At 40.4% G+C, this 19,163-nt stretch overlaps 1 protein-coding gene across 2 annotated transcripts in view; it reads right to left on the reverse strand.

Moving 5' to 3' along the window:
- pcdh15b (protocadherin-related 15b) overlaps positions 1–14,434 on the reverse strand; it is a 321,029-nt gene extending 306,595 nt beyond the window's left edge. Inside the window, exon 1 of one of the 2 annotated variants that reach the window (XM_067430706.1) lies at positions 14,231–14,434. The gene's annotated coding sequence lies outside the window, so the exon portion shown is untranslated. The remainder of the gene's footprint in view (positions 1–14,230) is intronic. The other variant, XM_067430704.1, reaches the window with a different exon arrangement.
- Between the last annotated feature and the right edge of the window lie 4,729 nt (positions 14,435–19,163).

The raw sequence follows: 19,163 nt of genomic DNA on the forward strand, positions 1-19,163 counted from the left end.
TACAAATTACAGACATGGCCGATTCGCATGTGATTAAGATCACAGACATTCTCTGCAATTATTACAAATCACCAGAGGTCCCCAGATAATACTAGTCCCGTGCGAATAGGGCTTAAGACTAAGTGTATCTGCCTTAAAGGTGCACTATGCAACTTTCCATCCACTGGAGGGCGCCTATTCAAAACAAAGGTGTAGTTTGATGACGCCACGTGTGAGCGCAGTATCTTGGGAAATGTGGTCTTCACCTCGCAGCCAGTGGACTCGAGCAGAAATCATGTTCATGGATGCGGATATTAACATTACTTTAGTGTAAAACAGAGCAGGACCGAGTGTTGTGGAGCTGAGCCCGGCCACTGGAGCGATTGTTATACAAACACACGGCTCGTTTTTCCGGTCATGATTATAAGGTAAAGCCAGCAGCTCTGTTTATCATATTAGATACATTTAAGTGTGTTTAAAACATAGACCGTAAAAAAATATGGACGACTCGACATCATCCGTTTCCGCTTGCCATATTTGAAGCTTTCAGGCAGGGGTGCACGGCGCTGACATCTTGGGACCGAGTCTGCGCAGTAGCGATTTCGGGACCGGAGTTGCGCAATAGAGCGCAGGAAGTACAGCTGCGATATCAAAAGCCCGCCCACACTCTCGCGGATGCAGAACAATGAATTATGTTGGTGTGAAATAAACAGTTATGGAAATGTAGAAATTAAAGCTAAAGCACCAATCTGCTTCCAAAAATTCAGAAAAAAGTCTGTTAGTGCCTCAGTGACAACTTCACTCAGAGAAGCCGTCAGTCTCAGCTGTCAATCATGACGTCACACCCCCGGATTTTAAAGCGTCAGATAACTAACTAAAACTAAACTTATTTTAAAAACGAACACTTGAAATGAAATCATCGTGATGATAACTGCCTTCAATGACATAAACTAACTTTGGGGAAAAAATATTTGAAGTGTAATTTTATTGTTTAGTTTGTCTCGCGTCCATTAGAAAACACAGAGGGGCGGCTATACTGGGACCGGTCACCGGGGGGGCGATCGAGGCGCAAAAGCTTCAGTAAATTAGAGGGAGACTGCAGGCTTGATTTAAAATGATGTTATGGCGTTACTCTGTTCGTTCGCTCGGCGCTGCTGTGACATGTTCACATTGCTAAGAGAAAAGCACTTCTGCAGAATAAAACTGAGGGTAACGCAGATATGACGTGATTGACAGGCGACTCCCTCAAACGCTATGCTGAAACGTCCTAACTAAACGTGATTAGTTAAAATAGCAATTTTCTCACAATTTACAAATAGTTGGAAACATTTGGGATATTGTAAGTACTCAACTGAACAAAAAATATATAACACTGGCCTAGTGGTTTTTGGATATTTTACTGCAAATATACTACATAGTGCACCTTTAAGAAGCTCAAACAAATGAGTATTGGGAAATGGATGGAAAAAACTGCATCTCTTTGACATAGCAGCAGCTCCACCAGGCCTCGCCCTCCTATTTTACGTATTCAGTGGGCAGAGATTATTTAAATGAGTAACATTGTGACTTCATAAAGCCTGAAAAAAAATTTGTTAAATGAAATAATATCTCCCTTTGGAGTGGACTTTGAGCTTTGTAACCTTGCAGATCTTTTTTATGCTCTAACAGCAACATTACACACTAAAGCTGAAAAAGTGAAAAAGCATAATAGGACCCCTTTAACAAAAGGGGTGAAATTACACCTGATAGATCTCTAACACTCAAAATGGAACCTTATTGTAAATTGTTACAGATTTTCAGTGAATAATGATATTGTGGTTTCAGACAATATACCATATAGCATATGTTGTACAGGCATCGCTAATGATCCTTATAAACTAATTCAAATAAATAAAATAATATTAAAAGTAATAAACTAATAAAAATGTTGTGCTCCATGAAAAAAGAAACTAAAGGTTACAGCATGTTACAGCATACACGTGTGGAACAACATATAAAAAAATAACAATTCTGTCTCACTCACCCCAAAGATGTTCCAAAGGCATAAGACTTTTGATTTATCTTTGAAACACACACACACACACACACACACACATACACACACACACACACACACACACACACACACACACAAATATATTTTAAATTACACCTGATAGATCTCTATCACTCAAATCCCTAAAATCCTCAAAATTAAATAAAAGATCCTAAAATAAATACTTACTAATTGAGCAGTTTAATCAAACTGTAATTTTAAATGGGCACAATAACTTAATATGATGAACAGATCTAATTTAGGCTTTTATTCAAATGATCAGTGAAGATCCATAGACAAGCAAGGAAGGTGGAGCTTAAAAGGGTACTTCAGCGCTGGAAAGATGAATCTGTATTTAAACTGGGTCATTAATGTAGTAGAAATGTGAAATTATTTTTGAATTTGGGGCCTTCTATACTGAGAAATTACAGAAAATGTATTTTTGTTTCATGGGGATGAAAGACTACAATTCCCAGAATGCTCCGCTGCCCTGTGAGGCCATTCCCAAAGCCACCGTTACTGGATTACTGTGACTGAGTTAGAGAACAGACACTACAATTAAAAACTGAACGTGTCTGTTCAATATAATGATCGAGTTGCCGTTTGAGTCTCACAGCACTGACGCTGCAGGAGTCAGATTACATTTAACGTCATAAATGAGCTGATGAGCTCTCGTGATGAGAGCTGAGGTAATCGCGACCACACTCGTGGCAGTTGTTCACAACGCATGTTCAGTCTGGCGCGTTTTCAGTTCATGCCTTTGGAAGCTTAACTTTCATAGAAATTAATTTGAGAAGTTAAAACACTTACATTGCTCTCAGCATCTAGTTTAGTTTCCATGAATGCCTGAGGCTGCAGCTGCGAGCTGAGTGCTGTGAGTGTGATCTCCATCCCCCATGTGCGGGTTGAAAACACGTGGAAATAGCTCCCTCTGCTGGCTGTAGTCTTTAGGCTTTGGCCAAACATTCCAAAGATGACGCAAATATCGTCAATTTGCATCATGGGAGGAATTTTTCCAGAAATAAAATGCATAAATCTCTTATCTCATGGGGACATGAGGGGGGAAAGCACAATCAGTCGAATATACTCCAGGGTTTCTACTGTTTTTCTATAGCATTAAGCATCATGTCATCTATGCATTTGTTTGGTTTCTTCTTTCAATAAATAAAAAAGTTAAATATTTGCATGGAACGGTAATAGGGGCTTTCACACTGGGTAGGTTCTAGGAAATAAGGCTGCATTCCAAGCAGATTTATTGAGCCCGTAATTGACCCGACTCATGACTCATGCCTGAGAGTGAGAAATTGCGGACCGTATGGAGCTTAAACGGATCATATAATGACATTTTTGTACAAGGTAATATGATTCTTTAGTGTCTAAATGAAAAGTTTGTAATATACTTTAATTAAAAATTCTCCTTAGTATTGTACAAATACTCATTTTACCTGGTCAAAAACAGCTCTCTTTTCAGCAAGCCATTATAGTGCATAAGGCTTTAAATAACAATGTGCTTTGCTCACCCTGCCCCTCTGTCCTGTGGGGCGCTTTGACACACACTCACGCGGATTATTGCTTTGACAACAGTTGTGGTATATTTTGGAAAAAGAATTGCACATCGTATCAATTTGAACCCGGAACAAGATGACAGCTGGCAAGCTGGACGTTTCTGAATGGTTGGTTAACGTAATATCACTTTGATTATATGCACTGGCAGGGCAACGTTAGTGCAAATGCAACATGTTTACTGATGTATCCATTAATTCATTAACAGATTGATGTTACAGCTAATGCTAATAAAAAACTTTTTTTCTGTAAATGTAGGCTTGTCAGTGATGTGTAACTTTATCTATGCAGTGTTAGGTACAACTTCTAGGGCTGAAGCTCTGACATTAGGTCACCACGAGAATGTTTCAACAAACATCGTTACAAACCATTTAACTTTACAAAAGTAAGCTTAGTGTAGCGTTACCGTTAACTTTATCAGCAGCGTACACAGTTTGTAACAACACAATAACCATAATGCGTTGTTCATTATAAACGTGGAATTATGAATTATATTGAGAAAATCTTACATAGAAAACATGACTTTATGTAAGTTAAAGGTCCACTGAAATCAAAATTTACGTTTTTTAGCTTTTAGTATGACTACGTTAGCCTTAAAGTTATGAATAAGCTGGTATGTTCCAAAACTATGACAAAATTTGCATTTAGGAGATATAAGCATTCAAAATTTACAGTCTCCCACTTCCGTTAAAACGAATCTCAGATTTTGGTGACATCATTGCAGACTTCACTGTCTCGTCAAATCTTCTGTCCAATCAAAATGCTGTCTAGAATCTAAAGCCCGCCCCCTACACTGCCGAAGCTAAGGCTGAAATCAGTCAGTTGTTAACACACATTTACTAATTTCTACATGGTGAAAGGCACATAGCACACTATATATGTGATAGGTAACAATTTAGTGTAAATATGCTTTCATTTGAGGCGAATAAAGTCTATTTTTAACGTTAGTTTCACGCACCCCAGCAGCGCACACACCCCAACGGCTCTGGTCTAAATTTAGACTACAGACGCGAGAGCGCAGCGCGGATCATATGCGCGACTCCGCGCAGATAACAAACATATCGTCCCATTTAAATTCTGCACATAATGCTGCATTTCAAAGCGATATGGAGATTATGATGGTAAACAGTGTTAGAGGAAACTGGCTTTACCAAACAGAGAAAGGTCCGCTCTTGCCATCTAGTCAAAAACTGTATATTGATGAAACGCTATTGGCTGTTTTAAAAAAGGGGAGGAGCTGCTAACAACTGAAGCGGTTTCAGGGGAAATCACGTCAACACATTGAATAATGTGGCGCGTTTCAAGGCACTTCAGTGGGCCTTTAACTTACCCTGTAAACTTTTGCCGCATTCATCGTGAACTCATTTCAAACTACACTCACTTCTTCTGGAGGTGCAGCACTGCCAACACACATTTCTGTACAATCAACTTGTAAAAGTGCATGTACCATTATATGACCCCTTTAATGCTCATTTACAATCATTTCTATCGCCAAAGGTGCTTGCTTTGCTTAATTGAGGGAAACAGTGGAGAAAAAAGGGCGCAAAAGGCAAGTGTTACGGGACAGAGGCTACGGAGACAAGATGGTAAAGCACAACAGTTTATTTGAGCAACCAGGAGAGTTTACTGAATGATGACGGGGTGAAGTGAAGAGGTGATGGCATTGGAGCCTTGCGAGGATTGAAGAGGAGTTCCACACAGACGAAGGAGAGACGAAGGAGGGAACGCTGGAGTACGCTGGACACACACACACACACAAGACAAAGGAGAACTTTGGAAACTTGGACGAAGGCGTAGGAGATTCGACTAGCGTCAAGGGAGTCCTTTGGTTTAGCAGCAGGAGAAAGTACCTAGTACAAATGAGACCGGACAGTGACTAAAGGTGTGTGTGTGTTTTAAGTACTGGAGGTGATGGTGATTGCAGGTGCGGGTGATTAGTACTCAGGTGAGGGTGTGCGTGGTGAAGCTGTGACGTGGGAGCATCTCCCCCCCGGCCCACTCCTGAGGGCCGAGGACCCCGACGCTGTGGTGGTCGGCCTCTTCCTCGAGGTGCAGGTCTGTTGGGATTAGAAGCATGGAAAGATTCGAGGAGTTTAGGATCAAGGATGTCATTTCTGGGTACCCATGAACGTTCTTCAGGCCGTTAGCCTTCCCAGTCAACGAGGTATTCTAGGAGAACACCACGACGTCGGGAGTCCAGGATCTCCCTGACCTCATAGGCCACGCCGTTCTCCACGATGAGTGGGAGGGGGGTCTCCTCTTCTCCGCCAGGCTCTGTGGAGGGAGAAACAGAGGGATTGTGAGGTTTGAGGAGTGATACCTGGAAAGTGAATGCGGAGTTCGGGTGGCAGGTAAAGCTGATATGTGACGGGGTTGAACTGCTTCTTGATGGTGTAGGGGCCAATGAACCTGGGACTCAGCTTCCGGCTTGGCAAACGCATCTTGATGTCCCTGGTTGACAGCCAGACCTTCTGCCCGGGCTGGAAGGAGGGCGTGGAGGATCTGCGAAGGTCTGCTGTCATCTTGCGTCTGCTCAGGGCCCGTTGTAGCTGATGGTGCGCCGAGTCCCAGACCCTCTCACTCTCCCAGGAACCAGTAGTCGACTGCCGGGACGTCCGATGGTTCCCCCGACCAGGGGAATAAGGGGGGTTGGTAACCAAGTATGCATTGGAATGGTGTCAGTCCCGTGGAAGCTTGGCAAAAAGAGTTCTGGGCGTACTTGGCCCAACCCAGTAACTGGCTCCAGGAGCTCTGATGACTGTGGCAGAAGGTACGGAGGAACCTGCCAATCTCCTGGATCTTTTGTCTGTGGTTGGTCTCCTGACGATAGGCTTACGGTCACACCTAGGAGTTTCAGGAAGGCTCTCCATACCCTGGAAATTAATTGGGGTCCGCGGTCTGATACGATGTCCTCCGGTATCCCATAGTATCTGAAGATTACGTTCAACATGATCTTGGCCATCTCCATGGCCATCGGCAGACCCTTCAGGGGAATTAAACGACAGGACTTTGAGAATCTATTCACTACGACGAGAATGCACGTCTGACCATCGGACACAAGGAAGATCTGTGAGGAAGTCTACCCCTAGGTGTGACCATGGTCAGTTGGGAACGGGCAGAGGGAGGAGTTTGCTGGCAGGGAGGTGTCGGGGACTCTTGGAGATGGAACACTCCCGACACTCTCACGTACCTTCTTACGTCCGCCGCCATGTGCGGCCACCAGAAGCGATCGCGTAGCAGCGAGAGGGTCTCATTGACCCCTGGGTGGCCAGTGCCCACGATGAGTGAGCCGAGTGTATGAGTGGAGTGCAGCATGCCCGTGGTATGTACTGGGATCCTGGCGGATAACTCGGCGGAGTGGTAGCGGAGGCCTTGGAGGAGGGTAAGGTCTCTTCCGGCCATGTGATGGGGCTGATGAACAACTTCTCTGGAAGAACTGGTTCATTCTTCTCTGGGCTCTCTTCTGCCGCATGCAGGCGCGAGAGGGCATCCGCCTTGACATTCTGCGACCCGGGCCAGTAGGAGATGGAGAAGTTAAACCTGGTGAAGAAGAGAGCCCACCGGGCCTGACACGGGTTCAGTCTCTTGACATCTCTAAGGTATTCAAGGTTCTTGTGATCAGTCAGAATGGTGAACGGATGTTGCAACCCCTCCAGCCAATGCCTCCACTCTTTCAGGGTGAGCTTAATGGCCAGGAGCTCCCGGTTTCCGATGTCATAATTCACCTCCGCCGGGTTGAACTTCCGGGAGAAAAAGGCACATGGGTGGAGCTTGCCCGGTGTCCCCTGCTGTTGGGAGAGCACCGCTCCCGCTCTGGTGGTGGAAGCATCAACTTCTACAACAAATGGCTTGGTGGGAACAGGATAAACCAGGAGGGGAGCGGTGGTGAAGGCTTCTTTGAGATCTCCGAATGCTTTCGTGGCTCCAGGACAGAGACTTGGGCTTACTGCGTAGGAGTAGAGTGAGAGAACTGGAGATTATACTGTAATTCTGGATGAATCTACGATAAAATTTGGCAAACCCAAGGAGGCGTTGTAATTCTTTAATGGTGGATGGAATGGGTCAAGATCGGATGGCATCCACCACCACTCATGTGAGGGTGTGCGTGGTGAAGCTGTGACCTGGGAGCCTGGCGTGTCTGTGACAGCAAGAGTAGCAGTTATACCTTTTATTTGACATAATTTGTTTATTTGAACATTAGGGCTGTGATATATTGAAGAAATATGCATTACCTTGTTAAATAATGCGATATTGGATGTGTGATACGATATTGCTATTAGTGCGTAAAATCTATTTAACTTATATTAAAATTTTTTTTTTTTTTTTTTTTTGTGTGAAATTTGTGTTGCTTTCTTTGTGTTGCTGTGTTGCTTTCTCAGAAATAATGTGAATCACTACAACTTCTGAAAGTAACCAGGAGTATTTTAGCAAAAATTGTGTGTGTATTTGATAGTTCGAGTGTGTAACAAGACACGAAAAAGAACTGAAGAGATCACATGCTTGTGCACACGTTTCAGTGTGTGTGTCAGACAACAGACAGCGCAAGACTGCAAGTTGTTTTTCGCAAGTTATTACATATAATAACTCTTTCTGACATCAAGCAAGTCACATAAGTAACAATAGTCGTGTGCCCAGTCTATTCTCTGCTATATGCCAACCTAAAACATACACTTTTCTCAATGTTGAAGTAGCCTATTAAAATCTTTCTGATACTGTGTACTGGAGATACTGTGTGCCATTGCGATATGCATATCGCGATATGTACATTTGCGATCTTTTGATAATTTCGATATATTGCGCAGCCCACGCAAAACACGGGTTACAGGTTGCCAGGAACGCAGTATTAAGCCCTATTCGGACTGGATTAGTTTAACATGGGGACATGGGGGTAAAGTCATTTTACCTCAGGACGTCTGTAATATTAATGGCCAATTCGCACGGGATAAGACATCTCAGTAAAACTAGCAGAAGTGGGAGGAGTAACTCGCTTTACGCACCTCCTTGACGTCATGTGCGTATGACGTTACCGTTATAACGTGAGCAAACACAACCTGAGCGCCAGTCTGAACTCCGTCTCCAATATATTTGTGTTTTAATAAACAGTTAGGTCCAGTCTAACGATTATGATTGGATTATGTTGGTAATAGACACTTTCCTAGAGCTAAAATGTGTTGTGCCTCTAATAAGTGCTTTTGATCTTCTTTTTGCTTTAAATGATATGCGGAAAATTCTGGACATTTTCCACAGATTTGTCCCACCACCTACAACGCAACCGAATGCTTCAAGCGCCTCCATGGTCGCAAAATGTGCTCTTTTTTAACTTTTAAACAGGAAATGACTGAATTTTACCATACATTTTTACAGCAGGTCTATTCGAACGGGATTAGTATTACCTGAGGTAATTTTTCCGGACCTTTTTACAGAAGGTAAAAGTCTCGGTAATCTTTACTGACATTCTCCGTAATGATTACCGAGATGGCACATTCGGACGGGACTAAAATCACCGAGAACCTCTGGTAATAATTACTTTACCCCCACGTCCCCATGTTAAACTAATCCAGTCCGAATAGGGCTTTAGTTATAGTAAATAACCTCTAGGGTGGTGCAAGAACTAAATGCTCCCCTAGGGTAATTTTCCTGATTGCATTCGTACCGCCAGTAACTCTGAAGTGACGTAAGCCTCGCTTGTTTTTTTTACTTTTATTTTGACGGCGTAAAGGACCTTTATTTTGATGCCGCTGAGAACGCCAGAGACTGAGCACATAGCACTCTCATTTTCCAGCTTCATTAGCTTACGATCTGATTAACAGTCCTGTCTAATATATTACTAGGTAGAACTATTATACAAAGCAAGTAGACATTTATTGTTAGAAGTTTGGTTGATGTCCGATGAGACTAGCTCAGCAGAATTACATAATCATGTTTTGCTTGGTCCCCTCAAAGTTGTGTTGGATTTTCTCCTTAACATACAATTTGAGAGGTCCTTCTATCACCGTTTTCCATGTTTGTAGAGTCAAGTCAAGTCACCTTTAGTAATATAGCACTTCACAGTGATAAATAGGAACGGAATGCTGTATAGTCGCTCTGGAGAAAACGCAGGGATGTCAACCAGCTCAGTTCAATTATCATATAGGGTCAATGCGGGCAGATCCATAATATAGTTGAATATTTAGTGTCCCCAACTAAGTAAGCCAAAGGCAACAGAGGTGATGGTGGCAAGAGTTAGTTTGAGGAGTTAGTATATAGGTTGTGTACACAGCTTTTGCTAAAAATAGCGGGGGCTATACCGTGCTGGTGTTTCATGTAATTTCATGTACATTCGACCCATCAAACTAGCATGCTCTAAACACACATCTTAAGCATGGAGAATAAGGTAAGTGGATTTTTTTGTTATGTAATCGCAGCTTTGAATGATACGTAATCGTGGTGTCCGTAATCGCAATCAGAAATGGGATTAATTGTGCAGCCCTACTATATTTGATGAGCTCTGTGATTAAGTGTTGATATGAGTTCATTTGTGTTTCGAAGATGAACAAACATGAAGGTGAGAAACTGATGGCAGGATGTTTTATGGGGGGGGGGGGGGTGAATTACCCCTTGGAAGTAAGTGAATAATGACATTTTGGAAATGCAACAAGCATGTGGAAGTATTTGAGCTTGTGATCTGCAACATAGCAGCACAGTAGCAAAGAAATAAAACAAATCTATAAATATCAAGCTCAAATCTGACAGAAAACCCTGAACATCTACAAGCTGAGAAGTATTTAGTCAGGAGAAAGACCTGTGGTCCTCTAAGCCTTGACAGAATTCAGCCCAAGAGCAAATGTAAAGCCACTGAGGGTTCTGTCAGAGGTCGACCTCCATCAGAGGGTCAAAACTCTCTCACTTTGTCCCCTTCCAGGTTTTGCCAACCCCAGACAGGTCAGACGTGTCAAATGGCATTTCTTTCTAATGACAGGCTCGCTGTATCCCGCAAGCCCTCTGCGATGCCGCCACCGCTTCCAGTCAGTGTTTAGAGCAGGTGGCCGAGATGAATTGGAGGGGCGAACGTCCCTGAGTGTCTGATTACAGAGGCCCCATTTGATGAGGGTGCTCCAGCTAAATGAGCATTTACTATGGTTGCCTCAGAGCAGGATAAATCCTATTAGCCAGTGTCTTTAATGAGACAGCCAGAGACAGTGAAACAATGATGGGCAGCCTAGCAATGAATCAACCCACGCAAAGCACGATGGTGGGGTGGGTATGATGAAATATACAAAATCCCAAGCATGTAGGACATACTGTAGCTAAAAAGCGATGGATGCTTGGCTTTTGGCCACATTGGCAATTTCAAAATAACCAGTATGAATGTGCGTACAAAGAACTAATGTTATATTGTGAGGAAATTATGTAGTAAGAGTCTTGTCATTGGATGTAATGAGGATAGGTTTGGATTAGCTCATTAACTCATTCCCGGCATTGACAAAAATTTTCCCTATTTATTGTATGAGGCAATGCTTTCCGTCATAATGGAATTTTCCAGTTATCACTGTTATACGACGGGAGCTATTACACATCTTCTGAATGACTTCAGAGTCTTTTAATCAAAACACAGGTAAATAAGAAGCAGAAACAAGTAATAGCATATATAAGCAGATGCACATGTAAAAATGAACATTTAACAGCATATAAATCAAAAATGCCTAATGCTACTGAATGAAATGTTGACCCAAAAAGTAGTAAACGACTGTGAAACGTTGGGGGTGTTGATAGACTCGATCTTCTCCATCTATGTTTTGATCATTATTCAGAATCCGAACTGGATGTAGTCTTTGACAAAAATAGTTTCCTCAGCTTTTTGTTCAAAATGTAGCTTTTTTTATTTTATTAAATGTACCCACATTCAAGTGTTGTTAAAAAAGAATGCATGAATAAAACTGATTTTGTTTTTCAGCAAAGGGTCTGGTATTTATTTTGATAAATTGCATGTTCAGATATTCATACAACAAAATATTCTGGGGGCCATGAAACTTTTGTGAAAATTATCTAAAATGCTGGTGCTGGCTGGCAACTTTTATTCAAAAACACTAGCAGGGAAGATACACTGTATTTAAGTTACCTTATTACACAGCTCTCTAAAAAGCTTGATTCTGATAGGTCAGTTGCAACATTCCCAAGTCAGTTATTCCAAGATAATGACCATCGTCGATAGCAATACTGTATAATGACCGCTCATATGAGTATTGGAGGTCAGCATTTCCTTCATGTCTTTTGTATAACACCACAGACAGTCTCTCTCTCTCCCTCTCTTCCCCCCCCCCCTCTCTCTCGTTTTATTGAAATGTGCCATTTTGCATCTTATATTGACTGTATTTACAGGAAAATTAAAGAGGAGAACTTCAGTATTAATCTATGTGTGTGGTATTATTGTTGAGGTGTTCATCATGTTGCTAGAACAACTACTTTGTACACTATAAGATGATAAACAGGTTAAGGTATTAAAATGTTATATAGTCCATGTCCTCATCATTATTTATTAAGTGAAAAGCTGTGTAATAAGTGACACAATGATCTTGTTTGAATTTGCTCATTTGTCTAGGCTCAAAGCTGCTTGCTAAGAACTGTTTTTCTTCATGGAAGCTTTGCATTTATTGAGCTAATAAAATATTTCAACTCAAATCAATATTTAGTGTATAATTATTGACTTATATGGCGAGTAGCCAAGGAAAATGTAAATCCAGCCAGTGGTTATCGCAAAACATAAACCCTTTCAGGTTGACTTTATCACCCTTTCTGGGCTTATTTTGCGATAACAACCAGATGGATGTCCCTTACATATTCTTGCCAGCGGAGGAAATGGGGATAAGGTTGGATTAGCTAATTAAACACGCACGCAGTATTTAATTTACTGTAAAACCCAGCAGCACATGTCTATTTCTGTAAATATTTAAAAGGGGTAAACACAGCGTCATGGTAATAGACCCATTGGGTGACTCACAAGCTGTTGACCTAACCTGCAGCACAGCGACAGACACCATCACAAATAACACGGGACTTGAGGAACATGTGGTGGGGGTCAATAATTAATGAGGAAGGAGGGGGGAAGCCATACGTGCTCCAGAAGAGGTTATCAGAAGACCAGCATCACTTCATTGTGTTCACTTGGCATTTAGCGCTCCTGTAGTTCCACATCAGCTCCTTCTATATGGTCTAACTTTGTAATTCATCACTGGTGTCAGATCACACTGACATGTCTAGAGGAACACTGAGATGGGAACATTCACCAGAGTAAAATTATATTGTTCTGAAGTTTATATATATATATATATATATATATATATATATATATATATATAGAGAGAGAGAGAGAGAGAGAGAGAGAGAGAGAGAGAGAGAGAGAGAGAGAGAGAGAGAGAGAGAGAGAGAGAGAGAAAATCAGTCACAGTAGGTTTTAAGTATTAAAAATATAATTAAGTTTGGATGTAAATAAAAAATAAAACAAGTATACATGCCATAACTCCGATTATTTGGTCTAGGGAGAATTTGATAAGAAATGTTCGAGTTCACATTGCTATCCGCCATTGGACATTATGGAGATCTGATTTGGAACCCTATAGAGGAAACATACATAGGAAGTAATTGTTTTTTTTAATTTGCTATCTATGAGAAACAAAATTTCGATATTAATTTGATTTCTTTTATTATTATTTTAAGGGAAGTTTGCCCATTCCGGTTTCTTCTCTTGAATGCTGGTAGATTATAATAATGACATGATCTAGATCTGTTGAGAAATCCTTTGAATTGTAATGTTTAGAATGCTATCTTTATGTGGCAATACCAAAAGGACTGGTTTTATTCAAGTCAGTTTCTTTAATATGACTAAATCAACCAAACTACAGTAGGTACAGAAGTCGTTTTCAAGGGTCAAGTTAGGTTGAAATATCTCCCTGATGTAGCAACTGCACATTGTCACCTTTGTTGTATTTTAATTTTTTTACTATGCATTCACAGATCGTCTTCATTAACACTAACATAATTTACAACATTTTATTCCATTTAAAAACAAAATCGACCAGAACGCCATAGTTACCGTTGTTACAACTGTAAAACTGTTAAGTAGCCACATTGTTATAAAAAGAAATGAAAATGGGTTTGTTTAAAAGCGATCTCATATGAATTGAAGAATTAACAGTATCAATAACTGTATTAACTCTAGTATATTGTGTGTATTAACGATAGTAAAACGACTGGATGCAAGTCAAACTTTTCATGCGCACGGATCTCAGCCTATGTTTTAGACTGTGATCAATATTTCAATAAGTCTGATCAATTTCTCCTTTACTTTCTTAAATGAATTAAACGCGGAGGCAACAGATTGCGGGAATGCGCGGCGTAATAGGATGAGCAGCATACGGTAATCCGGAGTCCTGTAGACACATCCCTCATGTCAGGCTGGGAAACTGTGTCAGTCACTGTCAAAACCACTTGCCGGTTTTCATCAATACATCTTCAAAATGCATTTGCTAGCAAGTCAACGCGCCCTGTGTTTAATTCACAACATTCCCAAGCGCCGTTACGCGCCACGAACCGAGATTCTCTACTACAACCCGAGCCCCAAATGTGATCCAGTGCAGCCGACCCAAAGAGAAATAAACCCCTCACTTATTTACTCACCTCCTCATCCAACGACTTGTCAACCATCGGAATAACAATCCCAAAATCGAGTCGCTTTGCGCGCGAAGTGTCACTAACTTTCCTTGACGCGCTACTGCGCAGCGATAGAAGAAGCGCAGAAAGTCTTACCGCGTGAGTTGTAAAGCCATGCAAATCCTCCTCAGACGGCTGGAGAGTATCAGAAACTCCTCAACGCCAAACACATCCCGAGCAGTCGGGTTTAGGCGCTCTGCTGCCCTCTGTCTTTAATTCACTCAGGAGGAAAGCGAGGATTCCCACACAGAGAGAAAATATCAGGAAGTTGGGTGGCAATGCGATCTAGCCCCCGAGGTGTCACCCGCCTTAATGGCAGCCATCTATTTTGAGAGCTCAAATTGGTGAATATGCACCTGCCGTGGCGTGGGAGTAATCTTATTAGAGTGTGAAGAGCGCACAGCCACCCACATGAGAGTAAAAAAACACAAATGATATCTCTTTAAGATCTCCAATGTTACTACCAATGGGATTACACGGAGAACAATCGGAGTCTTCGTGCCTCTTAAATTGTTCTTCTGAGAAAAAAGAGGAGCTCTTAAACTGTGTTCATATTAGCCTAAATCTGCAATAAAAGTCACACATCACAATACAATGTAAAAAAAAATTCCCATGAAATTCTCCAAACGCAATATTATCAAAATTAAGAGTTTTGCTTTTTTTTTTTTTTTTTTTTTTTTTGTAAGATCAAATATGAAACTACTCAGTTAACTATTTAGTTAAATTACTTTCTGCGGTTGTAACTTTTACACGATGTAACTTTTGACAGCATCTACTATTACATTAATGTCATTAGCATTTGATTCTTATTTCAAGGCTGAGGGGATGATTTCGCGGGAAACTGCACTTCCTGCACGTGTATGATGTGCGTTATGTTGTCACACATTTGGTGCAGTAGCAGCTTAAAGTTTTCTGATAATCTTTTTTGTTCTCTTTCGTTATTTAGCCTATTTATTTAAAGGTCCCGTTCTTCACGTGTTTTCGAAGCTTTGATTATGTTTACAGTGTGAAATATAACATGAGTTCATGTTTCGGGTGTAAAAAAAAACAGTATTTTTCACACAATTGACTTACCTGTATAGCGCTGTTTCCTCTGTCCTAAAAACGGCCTGATGATTTCCTTGTTCTATGAAGTCCCTCCTTCAGAAAACGTAACGAGTTCTGATTGGGCCAGCGCTTCCCGTGTTGTGACTGGACAGCAGCTTAGCGCACTTTGCCCGGAAAGGTCCCGCCTCTTACCATAACTGGAAGATGCAAGCTCTGAATGGCTCTTCTCCACGTGGGAGAGCAACAAGACCACGCCCCCTTTTTTGTGTTCTTGTGGGTGGAGGGTTAGTCAACAAAGGTTCTTGTGACGTCATTACATCCCTGCACTTTCTGCTGTAGTCCAAACCGGCCGTTCGCTGTAGGCTTTGAAAGGGAACTTCTGTTAAATAAAATATCTCGCTTGGCATTGAACATTGAGCTTTATAATTTTACAGGTATTATTTATGCTCTATTAGCAACATTACACACTAACTAAAGTTTGACAGATGGAATCGCGAAGAACGGGACCTTTAAAGGACGGAGAGTTTTGATGTGCTTAGTGAAATGTATCCGCCAATGCTCACAGTTTCATGGTTTTACCGCTAGGGGGCCGAAATTTACATGGAGTAGCTTTAAAGATACACTGTGTGATATTTTCCCCCATCTAGTGGTGAAGCAGTATATGACCATCCAGGGAATATTAGTTTCTGTATCTCTCAATTCTGATTTCGTTTAAACTCCTACAGTGGCCGATTTAGTCCAAGATTAACATGGCAACCCTGCTTTTCACATTCGACACGGTGCCATCGAGGGTTAAAAAAGGCGAAGCTTGAATTTATGGGTATGTCCCTCTTTGGCTAATGTACTTTCAAGATGGAGGGGCAACATGGCGACCAGCATTCGAACCCCTCACCCGTATGGATTTTCAATGGCATATTATAAATTTACGAGCATACTTTATCACTTGAAAGAAGTAAATATACATTAATGAGCACATATATTTTTGAAAGAACTAAGTGTTTTTAGCTAAGAATAAACTAAAAAAGTTACACAGTGTAGCTTTAAGCATTTGTAATGTTGAATAATGTTGATTACCACAAATAAATGAATGAATGATTGAATGATTGAATGAACGAATAAAATAAATAAATAAATAAATAAATAAATAAATAAATAAATAAATAAATAAATAAATAAATAAATAAATAAATAAATAAATAAATAAATAAATAAATAAATAAATAAATAAATAAAAACTCTGCACCCTAGTTTAAAAAGCAACAAAAAATTTGTGGTGAGGCATTTATAATAAAAATTAATGGAGTCAATTTAAAGGGATAGTTTACCCAAAAAATTTTTATTCGCCTGATTTATTAACCCTCAAGGTGAATAAATTGGTCACCTAGGGTCACCTGCCACCTGGGTCACCCTAGGTGTATATGACATTCTTTTCTTTCAGACGAATACAATTGGTGTTATATTAAAAAAAAATGTCCTGGCCAATCCAAGCATTATCATAGCACTAAATGGCAACCCAAAATTTGAATGTTGTAATTTGATATTTAGTCATTTTAAATTTGGGGGGAATTGTCCCTTTAAAAGCAGAATGTGAAGCTATATTTTTATAAAAGCAATTACAGTTCTTTAACTTGCATTTTGTTTGAGATGTAAAGTTGTTCTTGTCATATTTATTGTTTTGTGGCATAAGGCATTGTATTGTCATGACAACGAATTTTTAAAAACTGGATTTAACTTTCCTTGGATATTATTAACTTTATTTAATTATTAAGGATGTTGCAACTAAAATCATGCTATCATATTGCTTGCATCTTTTGGCTATATTTTTGAAATGGACTATTTTAAAATGTACTGGCCACTTTCGTTTCCACTGTAAGTGTTTCACTGGAACCCAGATTTGTGTGTGCGTGTGTGTGTGTGTGTGTGTGTGCGTGTGTTCGTGTGTGTGTGTGTGTGTGTGTGTGTGTGTGTGTGTGTTTGTGTGTGGCATCAACACATGTTGCCAATTGAGTTTTTATTTTATTAGATTACATTATAGATTACATTTTAGGGACTCTTTAATGAACCACTTGGTTTCTAAAATGAAGACCAATCTCTAAATGTTCATGCGAATTCATCATTGTTTGGGGGAAACTCATGTCCAGATATGATTCAAGACAGTGAGAGGCTTTGGGAGGGGCTGCACTGGGGTATAAATATAGCCCATGGGTTAAACGTAGGTCTGTAAGGCAGGGAATGCTATCAGACCATCTGTTCCCTGAGTGGGATTACATTAAATCCTATTCAGCCCCAGTATTAAGAAAACCATCCACCAAGAGGCCATCAAATAGTCTACCAAGGAGAAAGGGAATTTATAAGCCGTATAAGAACAGCCCGAAAGATACAGGGAACTTTTAACAAGCATGCGTTAGGACACTCGTGATAGTAGGATATGAGATCAGTCAAATTTGTATTTTCGAAAGAGACAGACCATAATACACTTAAGATTAAGCAATGAAAAGAGTGTTTGTGCTGAGATGCATCAGAGGCAAAATTATTTAAGATGCTGTTCGTTAACAAAGGACCCCCCCCCCCCCCCCCCCGAGATATTTAGCAAAAACAAAGATGATATGAAAAATGTGCATTGTGATGACAATTTAAACTGTTAATTAAAACATGACTAAAAAAAGCAAATTACAAAGAGCTTCTAAAAAAAAAAAAAAAAATCTAGAGAGCGTTTGATTTTCAAATAGTCTAATCAGTCAGTAAAGTTGAGGATTGACATGCTTGAGCTGAAGCTGAAAAGTCAATGAACACCGATGAACTGAAGCGCTTTATAGTGGGTTAATGAACTCACCCGAAGGCATCCTGCAGATCTCAGATTAATTATAACATCATCATCAACAGAATATTACTACAAATGCACAAACAAATCAGAGGCAAAACTCCAAGGTTAGCAGAAAAAAGTCTAATGCTGTGATGGAGAGGTGGAGGAGGCCAGGGTTGGTGTTTTTTTAAATAGATGTCAACAGGGGTGAGTTTTCTCTATGCTGAATAAAGTGCTTTTGTGGAGAAACACCTTATCACATAATAGATTGATAGCCTATCTGCTAATCTTCAGTGTGTTTGCTATGAAACTTTTGTTTTGGATTAATCCATGTTTGGGGTTGAAAAATGCTGTTTTATAAAAGATTCCACTGGCAATTTACATAGGATTCCGTTGACTGCCCTTCACATTTATTTCTAGGATCTGCAAACAGTGATTGACTGGTGAACATTGTTCTCTCTGACAGAAATTCAATGACATCTTATTTATTTAATAAATCGTCAGCCTATCTGTTAATCGTCAGTATGTTTCCTATTAAAGGCTCGCTGAAGTGCCTTGAAATGCACAGCATTATTCAGTGTGTTGACGTAATATATCTACTGAAACAGGAAGACAGGGCGGGACTTATTGAACAGCCCCTCGCCTTTTTAAAAATAGCCAACAGAGTTTTGTTAATATCAAAGCTCTGGCAGAGCCATTGAGCTCGCTAAAGCCACAGTGTTCTGATAATCTCTAATCGTATAGCCTATATCTAAGTTACTGAATAAGATAATGAAGTAAGATTTATGAAAATTATATTTTCAATAAAATAAGACAAGAACTACACTCTTGGTTCAGTGAGGGTTCTTGTCTCAATGTTAAAGGGATAGTTTACCCAAAAAGGAAAATGTGATGTGTATCTGCTTAACCCCAGGGCAACCAAGATGTACGTGTGTTTGTTTCTTCAGTTGAACACAAATGAAGATTTAAAACTCCAACCGTTGCTCGTATAATGCATGTCAATGGGGTGTTTTTCTATGAGTGTAAAAAACACATCCATACATTGATGTC

Source organism: Pseudorasbora parva, chromosome 21 (genome assembly GCF_024679245.1).
Source record: "Pseudorasbora parva isolate DD20220531a chromosome 21, ASM2467924v1, whole genome shotgun sequence".
Classification (NCBI taxonomy): domain Eukaryota; kingdom Metazoa; phylum Chordata; class Actinopteri; order Cypriniformes; family Gobionidae; genus Pseudorasbora; species Pseudorasbora parva.